Below are 18,973 nucleotides of genomic sequence, written 5' to 3'. Positions count from 1 at the left end.
TGCAGCACGCGGGTGCGCAGACCACTGGAAGTCGCGCCAGATGCGGAGCAGCACTGAGGAGAAGGCATGTGCGGGGGCGTGGACGAGCGGCCATGGAGAAAGAGGCGCGCGGCTACAGCGGAACCGGCTGGGCGAGCAGCGCGAGCCTCTGCCTGAGATGAGGACGAGCGTGGGCAAAATCGCACGCGCGGCGGAGCGGGGCGACGCGGCGATGCAAAAGTCAGATAGCAGTAGCACGTATACATATGTACGTAGAGCTAGCTAGCTAGCTATAGAATCAATCGAGGTGCCAGGGTGCTTGTTTGCTTGCACGCTTCGCACACTCTTCTTGCAGTAGCTATTGGATAGTGTATAGGCAGCGTTTGGCTTGCTGGCCAGCATATGGAGGAGCAGACCCGCGTTTCAGCCGGGGCTAGGCACAGTGCGGAGGGGAGCGGACGCGAACCGCACGCAGATGAACACGGCCGCGGGAAGCGAGGCGGCGCAACGCGCAGACGGATGTTCGGCGCCACGGCGGTGGTGAAGAAGAGGGCGAGGCCGACGATGAGGACGCGCCGCCCCTCGCGGCCATTCCAGGGGACATGTCGATGTCGGGCCCCCGAGCGCTACCGGAGAGACAACTGCGACGCCACGGTGATGACGAAAATGATCCCGCCCGGACTGTGAAACCAGCATCAGTAGGCCCCACAGTGGGCGCCAACTGTCGTGGTATTCTCAGGGGGGTGCAAGACGACAGATGCCACAGGGTGGCTTAGTGTGAGGGCAAGACTACTGCTGATAGGCCCGGGAGCGGGTATGCGAGTAGCACGCGGTAGTTTACCCAGGTTCGGGGCTCTCTAGAGAGATAATACCCCTACTCCTGCATGTCTGAGTATATCTGGTATATCTGGTACAGAGTGCTCCTGGAGCTGTATCTGAGGTCAGTGCCGCAGGCATCTGGCCTCGTATATGCATATGAGCACAAATGAGAGGGTGGCTAGCTTGTGGCCGAATGGAGTGGCTGTGGTGGTGCTTGAGTGCTCATGCTTGAGTGTCCTCCTCTGATGGATGGAGCTAGCTTATATAGGCATGGCTAGCTTGATATGTAAGCTATGTGGGTAGCTTAGGAAGTAAGCTGGGTAGTGGCATGGTAGCTAACTAGCTAGAGGCATGGGTGGATGTCATGCTTGACCCCTGGGCACTTTATAGAATAGTGCCAAGGGGACATGTACACTGTAGATGACGCCACGATGTGGCTGTCTTGTTGGTGTCGGGTCGGCTGCAGTCGGCAGCCGGCTAGTCGGCGCAGTCAGCAGCCGACAGCCGGCCGGGCAAAGCAGTCGGACGGGGAGCTGGCAGGAGCGGTCGGGTAGTCGGACTGAGGGACTTTGCTAGCCACGATGTCTTGAATTATTGTCTTGCCGTCTTCGGGGTACTCGTAGCCAATAACTCCGACATATATGATGTAAAAACTAACCAATGCAAGACAACATGCATGACATGGGTAATATAACCCTGTCAAGTTTGACGATAGACCTCAGGGGGAAATAGGACTGGTCATCAGTCTCTGAATACTCCTCTGAGGAGCTCTCTGTAACCAGAAAGATGTCTACTTCAGCAGGTAGCATTGTCTGCTATGAATACCTTGTTTTGACTCCAGATACTTTCATCACCGCTTCAAATGGCTGATGCACAGGAAGAGTAGTTGAATATACAAACGTTGTCGACAAATGGAACACGTAATACAAAAACATTATAGCATGATATAATTCACATACATGATGATTGGCTAAACAACATGGCATTGCATAATTCACATATATAATGCCTTTGCAACAAGATATCATTGGATAATTCACATATATAGTGTCTTGCAACAAGATATCAATGCATAATTCACATATATTGTAATTAGACACTAAACAGGTGGCATTCACACAAAGCATGTCTAAACTAATCAAATGACATAGCAATGCAAGACACCATACACACGATATGAGCAACATAACCCTGCCAAGTTAGAGCATACACCTCGAGGGGGGGGGGAATAGGACTGGTCATCTGTCTCTGAATCCTCCTCTGAGGAGCTATCTCTAACCAGCGAGATATGCACTTCATCAGATAGCATAGTCTGCTCTGATGACCTTGTTTTCACTGCAGAATTTTCCATCACCGTGTCAAATGGCTGATGCACACGACGAGTAGTTGAATGTACTAACATTTTTGACAAATGCAATACGTAACGAAAAAAAGGATGGCCTAATATAATTCACATATAATATGACTGGCTAAACAGGATGGCATTGCAAAATTCACATATATGATGCCTGGCTAAACAAGATGGTGTTGCATCATTCATATAAACAATGAATAAACTAAACAGATGGCGTTCACACAAAGCATGTCTAAACTAAGCAGATGGCATATCTATACCTAATATTAAAGGGAGGATGCTTTCATAGTTCTCCATACATCACCTCTTTGTATCCGTTGATTTTATGTTAATCATAAGAATTAATGGTTGAGATTTGAAAGATGGATGGATCTGTTCCGATTAAAAAAAGATCAATCTTTCCTCAGGAACAACCTATCGATGGATGGATCCGTTCCCGCAAGAAAAAAAATTGATATGATCGATCCCTTCCCGCAAAAGATGCACGTCGATGGATCGATTCGTTCCTGCAAAAGAAAAAAAAATCCGATAACGTTTCTGAGTCGGACGGGGCGCATCTGCTGCTACCGATCTCATCTCGCTGGCCCAGGTAATATTCTTGTTTACTTCCAACGTTCAACCCACATCCAACCCGTGTTGTACATAGCTTTTTTTTGCTGGGACGTGTTGTATAAAACTAGGAAAGCATCCTTGCTACTACGTTGCTACCAAAAGAGACACATCCAGCCCAAGTCGTATACAATATATACTACAACTATTGAATGAGAGAAGAGGTAGATCCCATGGTGGTGACGGAGCCTCACGAGGAGGAGAACGCGCGACTGCCGACGAGTGGGCGAGGGGACCACTAGACTGGATCTCGGCGCGCACGTCCCATCCCAGCATCGCCCTGTGCCCCAGTTGCTTCGCCACCTTACAACCACACATGGGCGCTAGTCCCACACCTCTTTCATGGCTTGGAATCCCCCACCATGTAGGCTTTCCGTCAGCGACAAGAATGACAGAGCGCAGGGGTTGGACGGAGCTCCCATGTAAGCATTGGGGTCAATTGACCCCAATGAAATTAGGTAATCCTTCACTAGTTTAGTACTAATTACTGTCCATTTAGACAAGATGACCCCACTATCATAGACATGACCCCATCAAACATTTTTCTAGCTTCGTCCTGTTGGGGTGGACGACGAGGTCTGGGACGGTGGAGACACTGGACTCGACGAGGCCGCCCTGTTGAATTTGATGACCCTATGATGGCTTATAAACATAAAGATGGTTTGGTCATGTAGAAGAAAACGATGCATCATGAGTGACAACATCGAGGATGACTCTGAGTACTAGCATCATGTTTGTCCATGCTCGGTCGCCCGTCATCATCGGAGCCGTCCTCGCTGTTCTCCACCGCCACCTGATGCCGCCACTGACCATAAGAGCTGCCCATATCGCGACCATTAGGGTGTTTGCCCAGTCTTCATTGCCGTCGGTGAGTGTGCGAGCGTGTTGCCTCTTGAACTAGAATTCAAGGTGAGATCTTACTATCACTGCCATGAATATTTGCTGCTCTTGAAGCACATGTTCGTGCATTGCTTAATAAAAATCTAAGGATACATGCAATTACAGGTTAGAGGGTAGAGCACAGTAGCACACTAACATTATCTTTTTGTGGGACTTTCTCAGTTTGTCTCATGATAGTCATTAGTACAGTTTACCTTCTGTTTCATGTGTTCTCTGTGTAGTAGATGGGTTTGGATGATCTAAGCATCTAGATAGGGGATACAGAGCAACCTTCTCCAACTGACGTACTCCAGCATTATTCTCCTAAAGACTTTGCTATTCTGGCATCTGGATGGGGGATAGAGAACAACATTCATCATTAGTGTATGAAAAGCCTTATCTGGTTGGGGTTGAACGAGATCTGCTGTAGTGTATCAGTGTATGACACTTGACCGGTCATTCTGCAGCATAAATAAATTCAGGTTTTTGCAGATTCCTTGCTCCAACAGTAAGCAAATTTTGTGTTTTTTTTGCACTTTGTGGTCATGATTCTACAGTTTTCCTTATGGACTTGCTTATGGTATTCTTGATTTACTTGATCCAATGGTATGCTATTCTCAATTTTTTAAGGCTTGGTCATGAATCAATGGAATGCTACAAAATAGCCTGAAGGTACTTGTAGTCTATCCTTTTACACTATCCACCATTCTGGACATCTAGGTTTTACAACTCGATTTGCTCATGCGCATGATACTGCAATGCATACGTTTATTTGTTAAAGTTGTCCATGTTGACTCTGTAAACTGAGCTGTGTGCTTAAGCACACCGCATGAGAGGTCCTAGACAAGCCACTTGATACTATAAGTGATCAACTTATAGGAATTTCAAGGAAATGAAGAAGCTAAAAAGATTGCTGACAAGGTACTGCATTGATCTGAACTTTAAGTTTTGCCTTTGCTTGGCAGTCTCTGCTATCAATTGTGCATTTAAGAGAAATATTTAAATCCTTGGATACAGTTAACAATGGGATAATTACTCTAAAAAAACCGAGGGTATGTTTAAGCTTATTATGATTGGGAGCAGCGTTTTAACATGTGTAATCCCGTTGCAACGCACGAGCATATGTGCTAGTTTGATGTATAAAGTAAGCAATGCAAGGCACCATATGCATGATATAGCCAACATCTGCATGCCAAGTTAGAGTGAAGACCTCAGGGGGGAGTGGTCTTCTCCTTCTGAATCCCCCTAAGAACAGATATCTTCCTCTCGATTGCAATCCAAAATGGATGGAGGGGGGCTGCCTTTGCGCCTACCATGAGGCAACGTCTGCATGAAATTATATAGCCACGCAAGGCTCGTATCTTTTGCTCTACATGTTCAATTCCATTGTGTACAATAACTGACAAGCATAGGAATAAAACATAGTGAGATTATGTAAGGAGTGAATGCAGAAATCCAGAGTGATGGTAGCAACCTGTGGATAGACCCAAACCAATGATAGCAGGCAGATAATGTCTTCAGTTAAAAAATACAGATAATGGCTTCTTTACTGTTTGTTTCCCACCCAACATGAAACTCATAGTAGACACCAGAGATTAACCAGATAGTAGATAGATACTATTGATTGCGGCCCCAATTAGGGATGTCACCCGCAGGGTTTGGGTACGGGCGGAGCCATCCCATACCCTTACCCGTCCCAATTGAGCTTACCCATCACCCGTACCTATACCCGCTAGTGGGTACAATGTTTTCCCATACCCATCACCTGACAGGATAAATGGGTACCCGCGGGTAAAAATATCCGTGTTTGAATAATATTAATTTGAGCATCACATAATTATAAACAACAACATACAATCATATTTAATAAACAACAACATGTAATAACATAAATAAATACTTATAAACAACAAACATTCTATAAAAATCAACACTTTGTTCTAAATAACGACGCATCAAAACATCATACATAGTCATATATAGTAGCACATGGTCATAAATTTTAAGTTGACAAACTCACGACAAAGTGTAGAGGTTATTTGTCCTTATTTGTTAAATTTTATAAGGGTAAATGGGTACCCGGGTATGGGTTATGTGACCCATACCGTACCCGCTCTACCCTATGGGTTTGAGATTTTTTCTATTTATATACCCATGGGCAACATTTTGTCTCATACCCTTACCCTAGTAGGGGTTTTACCCGTAGGGTACGTGGGTAATGGGTACTCATTGCCATCCCTAGCCCCAATATGTACCCCACAACCATTTAAAAACTCAAGTTTGACCATTAGTTTGGAGCTGACTCAGAGTCTAATCGGTGAACAGGACGAGAAAGTAGCATGTCATATTATGCGATGCATAACGTAAGCAGACACGAAAGAGTGCGACCTCTCTTGCGGACCCATGTAGTCCTCGAGGTCATCTTCTTGGTTGATGATGGTAATGCAGTTGTCATGGCTGCCCGCAGCGGGGAAGAAGATCTGAGGTGGCGAAAGACAGTTTGGAGGCCGGATCCCTGCTGTGCTAGACCCTTCTGTTGTTGGAGTGGCTGAGCTAGGGTGGATGACGGCGCAGCAGGAGCGGGACAAACCACACAAGGTTTTCTTTCACAACTATCTGTAAGAGAAGTAATTCTGTAAGGGCTCGTTTGAATTGGAGGATTCTAATAATGCAGGGATAGGAAATACACAGTAATAGGATAGGAATGCACGTGCAAAATAGAGAATTTAAAAACACAGGATTTCTACCAATCTGGGTGTTTGGTTCACAAGAATTGGAAGATCACAGGATGCAAAGAAGCATGGTGAGATTAAGTCAAACCACACAAAAAATGTACGGTTATAATGCTATTATGCTACTATCTCTTAGTCTTGTGCTTCATGAATAGGAATTTGAAAAGGAGGACAAGTGGATATGAAAATTCCTACGGTTTTTCTTTCAAAGAGACACTAAAGAACAAATCCTACAATTTTCCTTTGCTCCATTCCTTTGAACCAAATGCATGAATAGTAGTACCATAGGAAACTTTCCAATTCCTATGTTTTTTCCTTCACATTTCCTTTCAAGCACTGGCGATTCTAGTAGGCAGGCTTGAGCAAGGAAAAGTCTACACTCAAAAAATGTTTTTGTGCTACTTCTACTACTTTGGACCCAGGCCACTGCCCTACTAGCTCAACTCCCAGGCCCATCGACAAATGCACAACACAAACGCGTAGAGATAAATAATGATGGCTTTCAAGAGAGTCCATCATGGATAGCTAAGTTGCCTGGTACCTCACTGCTTGTCATATTGTAGGAGAAAATAATCGTATTTCACATTACTACGTGTGCTCAGTGGACAATATATATATATATATATATATATATATATAAAACATGTAGAGTAAAAAAGAGATGCAACAAGTGTACAACCTCTTTGGCGAAGCCATGTCGATCTCAGCGTGATTGGGTTGGTCGGTGAGGATGCTCCGGCTGACTTGGCTGTCCGAGGAGGGGAAGAAGATCTTAGGCGTATGGAGATGGAGCCAGGGGTACTACTCCGCTATGATGGACGGTTTCGTCGTTGGAGCAGCTCTGGTGAGTTGTACGACACAGAGGCTGAAGCAGGACAAGAGAGACAACGTTAACTTACGGTAGGCTATCACGGCTATTACACATATTACATCCACTAGGCATCAAAGTTCGCCACCAGTGCAAATACAGGGAACAAAGCAGCATATCACATACACTGGTTGTCAAAGTTGGCGACCAGTGCAAATAAATGCCGCAGCAAAACAAGTCCAGAACTAAAACCACTTCAGAAGAGCTCAAGAAACAATACTGCAGTGCAAGTTCCAAATCTCATCTCTCCTACTCTACAACCCCAGGTGCTTGCTCTAACATGGCAGTGTGATATCTGGTTGCATGTTACATATGGTGCCTAGCTTGTATTGCTCCTAATTTGTTAAATTGCATCTCCTTAGCTTACACATTATACATGTGAATATGACACGCCTTCCTGTTTTTGGTACATACTACATCTGCCTATCACACCATGTTCTTACATCAAACTACTATTCTTGTGTATCCTACATCTATCGCTTATGATGAGACAGTCACGCCCATGAGACGCGCTACTCTTATAAAGAGTGCAGTTTCATCCTCTCCACATGATTCTCAAGAAATAGCAAGCCTAATTGAATATATTGAACATAGCTCTGTACTTGAAGACCGCACTTCCCCTACACCACCATTGCAGGTGCTTGCTCTAACTTCACAGTGTGATATGTGGTTGCATGTTGCATACGGTGTCTAGCCTATAATGCTTCTAATAAGGGTAAATTGCATCTGCTTAGTTTACACATTATACCTGTGAATATGAAATGCCTTCCTATTTTTGGTACACACTACATCTATGTGTTAACCATGTTCTTACATGAAACTACCTCTCTTCTGTATCCTACATCAATCACTTACGACGAGACACCTTTATTCATTGCATATTGCATATTATTTCTAGCCTGTTGGAATGTATTGCTTCTAGTTTGGTCAAATACATTTGTTAGGCCACCCTTTTAATTTGGGAGAGTGATATTGGTTTCATCTTTCATATGGTTTCTAGCTTGCATTGCTTCTAACTAGTTCAAACATCTTGTGCTTAGTTTACACTTTATACATCATACATGTCAATATGTCATGCCGTCCTATTTTTCATACATATTCCATCCTCCCATCATGCGACTGTCTTACATGAAAGTAGTGCTCGTCAGTATCATGCATCAATGAGTTCTGAAGAGCAAATTTTATTACTTTTTCTTGTGGGTTTGACTTGACAAGGAAAAATAAAAAAAGAGGAAGGAAAAGAGTAAGAAAGGCGATGATGGTGGTCCTCTGTAGCAACGTAAACGGAGCATCTGTACAGATTCTCCTTGTACTGCTAGTGCATTACAAGTTCCAAGTGTCTGCTCCCCTACTCCACCATCCAAGGTGCTTGCTCTAACTTGGCAGTGTGATATCTGGTTGCATGTTGCATATGCTGTCTAGCTTGTATTGCTCCTAATTAGTGTAAACTGCATCTGCTTAGCTTACACATGATACGTGTGAATATTACACGCTTTCCTGTTTTTGGTACATACTATATCTGTCTATCACACATGTTCTTACATGAAACTACTCTTCTTGTGTACCCTGCGTCAGTCACATATGATGGGACACCTTTAAGTTGGCAGTGTGATATTGGTTTGCGCCTTCAATATGATTTCTAGCATGTAGTGCTTCTAGTTTGATGAACGCCACCTATGACGAGTCAGATTTAACTTGGCAGAGTGATATTGATTGCACCTTCCATATGGTGTCTAGCTTGTAGTGCTTTTAATTTGTTGAAGTGCCTTCTACTCAGTTACCACATCATAGGTGTGAATGTGTCAAGCTGTCTAGTTTTTCGTACCTATTCCATCCTTGTATCATGACTTTGTCTTTCATCAGAGTAGTGTTCGTCAGCATCATGCATGAATGAGTTCTGAAGAGCGAGTTTTATTCCTTTTTCTTGTTGGTTTGACCTCACAATGCAAAATCAATAAAGCGGAAGGAAATTGGTAAGGCATTGGATGATGGTGGTCCTTCCGTGCAACTGAAACGGAGGGTCTCTACAGATTCTACTCCGCCATCCTCCCAACAAGATTCGCAAGACAACACAAGGCTAGATAGTCAACATAGCTGTGTAGATGATGAGCACATCTCCCCTACTCCACCATCACAGGTGCTTGCTCTAACTTGGCACTATTATATGTGGTTGCATGTTGCGTATGATGTCTAGCTTGTATTGCTTCTAACTTTGTTGAATTGCATCTGCTTACTTTACACATAATGCCTATGAATATGACACATGTTCCTGTTTCTAGAACATACTATATCTGATCACACCATGTTCTTACATCAGACTACTGTTCTTGCATATCCCGCATCAGTCACTTATGATAAGGCACCTTTAAGTCGCCACTGGGATATTGGTTGTGTCTTGCATATGATTTCTAGCATGTCCTACTTCTAATTTGTTAAAACGCCAGACAGTTTGAACTTGGCAGAGTGATATTGGTTGCACCTTTCATATGGTGTCTAGATTGCTGTGCTTCTAATTTGTTGAAATGCCTTTTGCTTAGTTACCACATCATAGGTGTGAATATGTCACGCCGTCCTATTTTTCGTACATATTCCATCCTCGTAGCATGTGTTTGCCTTTCATCCGAGTAGTGTTCGTCAGTATCGTGCATGAATGAGTCTTGAAGAGCGATTTTTATTCCTTTTTCTTACTGGTTTGACTTCACAATGCAAAATCAATACAACTGAAGGAAATTAGTCCGAAAGTGGATGATGGTGGTCCTTTGGAGCAACTCGAATAGAGGGTCTCTACAGATTCTACTCCGCCATCCTACCAACAAGACTCGCAAGACAACACAAGGTTGGACAATCAATGTAGCTGTGTAGATGATGAGCACATCTCCCCTACTCCACCATCAAAGGTGCTTGCTCTAACTAGGCACTATTATATGCGGTTGCATGTTGCGTATGATGTCTAGCTTGTATTGCTTCTAACTTTGTTGAATTGCATCTGCTTACTTTACACATAAATCCTGTGAATATGACACGTGTTCCTGTTTCTAGAACATACGTGTAGATGATGAGCACATCTCCCCTACTCCACCATCACAGGTGCTTACTCTAACTTGGAACTGTTATATGTGGTTGCGTGTTCCATATGATGTCTAGTTTGTATTTCTTCTGATTTTTGTTGAATTGCATCTGCGTAGCTTACAACTTATACATGCAACGATCACTTACCCATAAGACACATTTAACTTGGGAGTGTTGTGTAGGTTGCATCTTGCATTGTATTATAGCTTGTACTGCTTCTAATTTCTTGAAAAGGCACTTACGACGAGACACTTTTTGTTGGGGATCATAGCAGAAATGCAAAATTTTCCTACGTGTCACCAAGATCAATCTATGGAGAGACTAGCAATGAGAGAGGGAAGTGCATCTTCATACCCTTGAAGATCGCAATGCGGAAGCGTTACAAGAACGCGGTTGGTGGAGTCGTACACGCAGCGATTCATATCGTGGTCGATTCTGATCTAAGCGCCGAACAACGGCGCCTCCGCGTTCAACACACGTACAGCTCGGTGACGTCTCCCACGCCTTGATCCAGCAAGGAGAGAGGGAGAGGTTGGGGAAGACTCCGTCCAGCAGCAGCACAACGGCATGGTGATGGTGGAGGAGCGCGGTACTCCAGCAGGGCTTCGCCAAGCACTACGAGAGACGAGGAGGGAGAGGGGTAGGGCTGCACCAAGAGAGAGATCAAATCACATATGTTGGGCAGCCCCATACCTCAAGTATATATAGGGGGAGGGGAGGGGCTGCGCCCCCTCTAGGGTTCCCTCCCCAAGGGGGGGCGGCAGCCCTAGATCCCATCTAGGGTGGCGGCCAAAGGGAAGAGGGAGAGAGGGGGGCGCCCTAGGGTGGGCCTTAAGGCCCATCTGGACCTAGGGTTTGCCCCCTCCCACTCTCCCTGCGCCTTGGGCCAGGGTGGGGGGCGCACCAGCCTACCTGCGGGGCCCCACCTGGTGGACCCCGGGAACCCTCCCGGTGGTCCCGGTACATTACCGATAGCACCCGAAACTTTTCCGGTGACCAAAACGGGACTTCCCATATATAAATCTTTACCTCTGGACCATTCCGGAACTCCTTGTGACGTCCGGATCTCATCCGGGACTCCTAACAACATTCGGTAACCACGTACATACTTTCCCTATAACCCTAGCGTCATCGAACCTTAAGTGTGTAGACCCTACGGGTTCGGGAACCATGTAGACATGACCGAGACAACTCTCCGGCCAATAACCAATAGTGGGATCTGGATACCCATGTTGGCTCCCACATTTTCCATGATGATCTCATCGGATGAACCACGATGTCGAGGATTCAATCAATCCCGTATTCAATTCCCTTTGTCTATCGGTACGATACTTGCCCAAGATTCGATCGTCGGTATCCCGATACCTCGTTCAATCTCGTTACCGGCAAGTCTCTTTACTCGTTCCGTAACACATCATCCCGTGATCAAGTCCTTGGTCACATTGTGCACATTATGATGATGTCCTACCGAGTGGGCCAGAGATACCTCTTCGTTACACGGAGTGACAAATCCCAGTCTCGATTCGTGCCAACCCAACAGACACTTTCGGAGATACCCGCAGTGCACCTTTATAGCCACCTAGTTACGTTGTGACGTTTGGTGCACCCAAAGCATTCCTACGGTATCCGAGAGTTGCACAATCTCATGGTCTAAGGAAATGATACTTGACATTAGAAAAGCTTTAGCATACGAACTACATGATCTTGTGCTAGGCTTAGGATTGGGTCTTGTCCATCACATAATTCTCCTAATGATGTGATCCCGTCATCAACGACATCCAATGTCCATGGTCAGGAAACCATAACCATCTATTGATCAACGAGCTAGTCAACTAGAGGCTTACTAGGGACATGGTGTTGTCTATGTATCCACACATGTATCTGAGTTTCCTATCAATACAATTCTAGCATGGATAATAACGATTATCATGAACAAGGAAATATAATAATAACTAATTTATTATTGCCTCTAGGGCATATTTCCAACAGTCTCCCACTTGCACTAGAGTCAATAATCTAGTTCATATCACTATGTGAATGTAGTGAATCCAACACCCATGGGGTGTTCATATCTTGCTTGTGAGAGAGGTTTATCGGTCAATGGTTCTGAAACTTTCAGATCCATGTGTGCTTTACAAATCTCTATGTCATGTTGTATATGCAGCTATCACGCGCTACTTGGGGCTATTCCAAATAACTGCTCTACTATACCAATCCGATTTACTCCTCAGAGTCATCCGGATTAGTGTCGAAGTTTGCATCGACGTAACCCTTTACGACGAACTCTTTTAGCACCTCCATAATCGAGAAAATTCCTTAGTCCACTAGTTACTAAGGATAACCTTGACCGTTGTCCTGTGATCCATTCCTAGATCACACTTGTACCCCTTGACTGACTCATGGCTTGGCACACTTCAGGTGCGGTACACAACATAGCATACTTTAGAGCCTACGTCTAAAGCATAGGGGACGACCTTCGTCCTTTCTCTCTATTCTGCCGTGGTCAGGTCTTGAGTTTTACTCAATACTCATACCTTATAACACAGCCAAGAACTCCTTCTTTGCCGATCTATTTTTGAACTCCTTCAAAATTTTGTCATGGTATGTGTTCGTTTGAAAGTACTATTAAGCGATTTTGATATATCCTTATAGATCTTGATGCTCAATGTTCAAGTAGCTTAATCCAGGTTTTCTATTAAAAACACTTTTCAAATAACCCTATATGCTTTCCAGAAATTCTACATCATTTCTGATCAACAATATGTTAACAACATATACTCATCAAAAATTCTATACTGCTCCCACTCACTTCTTTGGAAATACAAGTTTCTCATAAACTTTGTATAAACCCAAAATCTTTGATCATCTCATCAAAGCGTACATTCCAATTCCGAGATGCTTACTCCAGTCCTTAGAAGGATTGCTGGAGCTTTGCATACTTGTTAGCATCTTTCAGGATTGACAAAACCTTCTGGTTGTATCACATACAACCTTTCCTCAAGAAAAAACGTCGAGGAAACAGTGTTTTGACATCCTATCTACAAGATTTCATAAATAATGCAGTAACTGCTAACATAATTCCAATAGACTCTTAGCATCGCTACGAGTGAGAAAGTCTCATCGTAGTCAACTCCTTGAATTTGTCGGGAAACATCTTAACGACAAGTCGAGCTTTCTTAATGGTGACACTTACCATCATTGTCTGTCTTCCTTTTAAAATCCATCTGCACCCAATAGCCTTACGACCATCATGTAGTTCTTTTCAAAGTCTATACTTTGTTTTATACATGGATCCTCTCTCGGATTTTATGGCCTCGAGCCATTCGTCGGAATCCGGGCCCACCATCGCTTCTTCATAGCTTGTAGGTTCATTGTTGTCTAGCAACATGACTTCCAAGACAGGATCATGTACCACTCTGATGTAGTACACATCCTTGTCGACCTATGAGGTTTGGTAGTGACTTGATCCGAAGTTTCATGATCACTATCATAAGCTTCCACTTCAATTGGTGTAGGTGCCACAGGAACAACTTTCTGTGCCCTACTACACACTAGTTGAAGTGACGGTTCAATAACCTCATCAAGTCTCCACCATCATCCCACTCAATTCTTTCGAGAGAAACTTTTCCTCGACAAAGGACCCGTTTCTAGAAACAATCAATTTTGCTTCCGGATCTGAAATAGGAGGTATACCCAACTGTTTTGGGTATTCTATGAAGATGTATTCATCCGCTTTGGATTCAAGCTTATCAGCCTGAAACCTTTTCACATAAGCATCGCAGCCCCAAAGTTTTAAGAAACGACAGCTCAGGTTTCTCTAAACCATAGTTCATATGGTGTCGTCTCAATGGAATTGTGTGGTGCCCTATTTAAAGTGAATGCGGTTGTCTCTAATGCCTAACCCATAAACGATAGTGGTAATTCGATAAGAGACATCATGGTATGCACCATATCCAATAGGGTGTAGTTATGATGTTCGGACACACCATCACACTATGGTGTTCCAGGCGTGTGAAACAATTTCCACAATGTCTTAATTGTGTGCCAAACTCGTAACTCAGATATTCATCTCTATGATCATATCATAGACATTTTATCATCTTGTCACGATGATCTTCAACTTCACTCTAAAATTACTTGAACCTTTCAATAATTCAGACTTGTGTTTCATCAAGTAAATATACTCAGCATCTACTCAAATCATCTGTGAAGTAAGAACATAACGATATCCACCGCGTGCCTCAGCACTCATTGGACTGCACACATCAAAATGTATTACTTCCAACAAGTTTCTTTCTTGTTCCATCTTACTAAAAACGAGGTCTTTCAGTCATCTTTCCCATGTGGTATGATTTGCATGTCTCAAGTGATTCAAAATCAAGTGAGTCCAAACGATCCATCTTTATGGAGTTTCTTCATGCATATCTACCAATAGACATGGTTCGCATGTCTCAATCTTTTCAAAAACGAGTGAGTCCAAAGATCCATCAACGTGGAGCTTCTTCATGCGTTTTACACCAACATGACTCAAATGGCAGTGCCACAAGTACGTGGTACTATCATTACTATCTTACATCTTTTGGCATGAACATTTGTATCACTACGATCGAGATTCAATAAACCATTCATTTTAGGTGCAAGACCATTGAAGGTATTATTCAAATAAACAGAGTAACCATTATTCTCCTTAAATGAATAACCGTGTGGCGATAAACATAATCCAATCATGTCTATGCTCCACGCAAACACCAAATAATAATTATTTTGGTTTAACACCAATCCCAATGGTAGAGGGAGTGTGTGATGTTTGATCACATCAACCTTGGAAACACTTCCAACATATCGTCATCTCACCTTTAGCTACTCTCCGTAGCCTTTTATTTCGAGTTACTAACACTTAGCAACCGAATCGGTATTTATTACCATGGTGCTACTAGGAGTACTAGTAAAGTACACAATAATAATGTATATTCAAAATACTTCTGTCGACCTTGCCAGCCTTCTCATTTACCAAGTATCTAGGGTAGTTCTGCTTCAGTGACCGTTCCCCTCATTATAGAAGCACTTAGTCTCGGGTTTGGTTCAACCTTGGGTTTCTTCAATAGAGCAACAACTGATTTGCTGTCTCATGAAGTATCCCTTCTTTCCCTTGCCCTTCTTGAAACTAGTGGTTTTACTAACCATCAACAATTGATGCTCCTACTTGATTTCTACTTTCACGGTGTCAAACATCGCGAATTGCTCAAGGATCATCATGTCTATCCCTGATGTGTTATAGTTCATCACTAAGCTCTAATAGCTTGGTTGCAGTGACTACGGAGAACTATCACTATCTCATCTGGAAGATTAACTCCCACTTGATTCAAGCGATTGTAGTACTCAGACAATCTGAGCACATGCTCAATGATTGAGCTTTTCTCCCTTAGTTTGCAGGCTTAAGAAACTTGTCAGAGGTCTCATACCTCTTGACGTGGGCACTAGTCTGAAATCCCAATTTCAGTCTTTGGAACATCTCATATGTTCTGCGACGTTTCAAAAACGTCTTTGGTGCCACAATTCTAAACCATTAGTATTACGCACTGAACTATCACGTAGTCATCAAAACGTGTATGTCAGATGTTTCCCAACATCTACAGACGACGCTCGAGGTTCAACGCACTGAGCGGTGCATTAAGGACATAGCCCTTCTGTGCAGCAATGAGGACAATCCTCAGTTCACGGACCCAGTCCGCATAATTGATACTGTCAACTCTCAACTAAATTTTCTCTAGGAACATATCGAAAACAGTAGAACCAAAGCGTGAGCTACGACATAATTTGCAAAGACCTTTTGACTATGTTCATGATAATTAAGTTCACCTAATCAAATTATTCAATGAACTCCCACTTAGATAGACATCCCTCTAGTCATCTAAGTGATACATGATCCGAGTCAACTAGGCCGTGTCCGATCATCACGTGAGACAGACTAGTCATCATCGGTGAGCATCTTCATGTTGATCGTATCCACTATACGACTCATGTTTGACCTTTCAGTCTTCCGTGTTCCGAGGCCACGTCTGTACATGCTAGGCTCGTCAAGTTAACCTAAGTGTATTGCGTGTGTAAATCTGGCTTACACCCGTTGTATGCGAACGTTAGAACCTATCACACCCGATCATCACGTGGTGCTTCGGAACAATGGACCTTAGCAACGCTGCACAGTTAGGGGGAACACTTTCTTGAAATTATCGCGAGGGATCGTCTTATTTATGCTACCGTTGTTCTAATCAAATAAGATGTAAACATGACAAACATCACATGCAAATCATAAAGTGACATGATATGGCCAATATCATCTTGCGCCTTTGATCTACATCTTCGAGGCGCGGCATGAACACCATCGTCACCGGCATGACACCATGATCTCCATCATTGTGTCTTCAAGAAGTTGCCTCGCCAACTATTACTTCTACTACTATGGCTAACGGTTAGCAATAAAGTAAAGTAATTACATGGCGTTTTCATTGACACACAGGTCATAAATAAATTAAGACAACTCCTATGGCTCCTGCCGGTTGTCATACTCATCGACATGCAAGTCGTGATTCCTATTACAAGAACATGATCAATCTCATACATCACATATATCATTCATCACATCCTTTTGGCCATATCACATCACATTGCATACCCTGCAAAAACAAGTTAGACGTCCTCTAATTGTTGTTGCATACCCTGCTATGGGTTTCTAGAAAGAACGTTTCTTACCTACGCAAAACCAAAACGGTGATATGCCAATTGCTATTTACCCTTCATAAGGACACTTTTCATTGAATCTGATCCGACTAAAGTGGGAGAGACAAGCACCCGCCAGCCACCTTATGCATCAAGTGCATGTCAGTCGGTGGAACGAGTCTCACGTAAGCGTACGTGTAAGGTCGGTCCGGGCCGCTTCATCCCATAATGCCGCCGGATCAAGACAAGACTAGTAACGGTAAGCAAATTGAACAAATCATCGCCCACAACTGCTTTGTGTTCTACTCGTGCATAGAAACTACGCATAGACCTAGCTCATGATGCCACTGTTGGGGATCGTAGCAGAAATTCAAAATTTTCCTACGTGTCACCAAGATCAATCTATGGAGAGACTAGCAACGAGAGGGAGAAGTGCATATTCATACCCTTGAAGATCGCAATGCGGAAGCGTTACAAGAACGCGGTTGGTGGAGTCGTACACGCAGCGATTCAGATCACGGTCGATTCCGATCTAAGCGCCGAACAACGGCGCCTCCGCGTTCAACACACGTACAGCCCGGTGACGTCTCCCACGCCTTGATCCAGCAAGGAGAGAGGGAGAGGATGGGGAAGACTCCGTCCAACAACAGCACAATGGCATGGTGATGGTGGAGGAGCGCGGTACTCCAGCAGGGCTTCGCCAAGCACTACGAGAGACGAGGAGGGAGAGGGGTAGGGCTGCACCAAGAGAGAGATCAAATCACATATGTTGGGCAGCCCCATACCTCAAGTATATATAGGGGGAGGGGAGGGGCTGCACCCCCTCTAGGGTTCCCTCCCCAAGGGGGGGGGGGCAGCCCTAGATCCCATCTAGGATGGCGGCCAGAGGGGAGAGGGAGAGAGGAGGGCGCCCTAGGGTGGGCCTTAAGGCCCATCTGGACCTAGGGTTTGCCCCCTCCCACTCTCCCTGCGCCTTGGGCCAGGGTGGGGGGGCGCACTAGACTACCTGCGGCTGGTCCCCTCCCACACTTGGCCCACGCAGCCTTCTGGGGCTGGTGGCCCCACCTGGTGAACCCCCGGGACCTTCCCGGTGGTCCCGGTACGTTACCGATAGCACCCGAAACTTTTCCGGTGACCAAAATGGGACTTCCCATATATAAATCTTTACCTACGGACCATTCCGGAACTCCTCGTGCGTCCGGGATCTCATCCCGGACTCCGAACAACATTCGGTAACCACGTACATACTTTCCCTATAACCCTAGCGTCATCGAACCTTAAGTGTGTAGACCCTACGGGTTCGGGAACCATGTAGACATGACCGAGACAACTCTCCGGCCAATAACCAACAACAGGATCTGGATACCCATGTTGGCTCCCACATGTTCCACGATGATCTCATCGGATGAACCACGATGTCGAGGATTCAATCAATCCCGTATTCAATTCCCTTTGTCTATCGGTACGATACTTGCCCAAGATTCGATCGTCGGTATCCCGATACCTCGTTCAATCTCGTTACCGGCAAGTCTCTTTACTCGTTCCGTAACACATCATCCCATGATCAACTCCTTGGTCACACTGTGCACATTATGATGATGTCCTACCGAGTGGGCCCAGAGATACCTCTCCGTTACACGGAGTGACAAATCCCAGTCTCGATTCGTGCCAACCCAATAGACACTTTCGGAGATACCCGCAGTGCACCTTTATAGCCACCCAATTACGTTGTGACGTTTGGTGCACCCAAAGCATTCCTACGGTATCTGGGAGTTGGACAATCTCATGGTCTAAGGAAATGATACTTGACATTAGAAAAGCTTTAGCATACGAACTACACGATCTTGTGCTAGGCTTAGGATTGGGTCTTGTCCATCACATCATTCTCCTAATGATGTGATCCCGTCGTCAACGACATCCAATGTCGATGGTCAGGAAACTGTAACC

Source organism: Triticum urartu, chromosome 3, assembly GCF_003073215.2.
Source record: "Triticum urartu cultivar G1812 chromosome 3, Tu2.1, whole genome shotgun sequence".
Lineage (NCBI taxonomy): Eukaryota > Viridiplantae > Streptophyta > Magnoliopsida > Poales > Poaceae > Triticum > Triticum urartu.
This window is presented reverse-complemented; position numbering follows the sequence as displayed.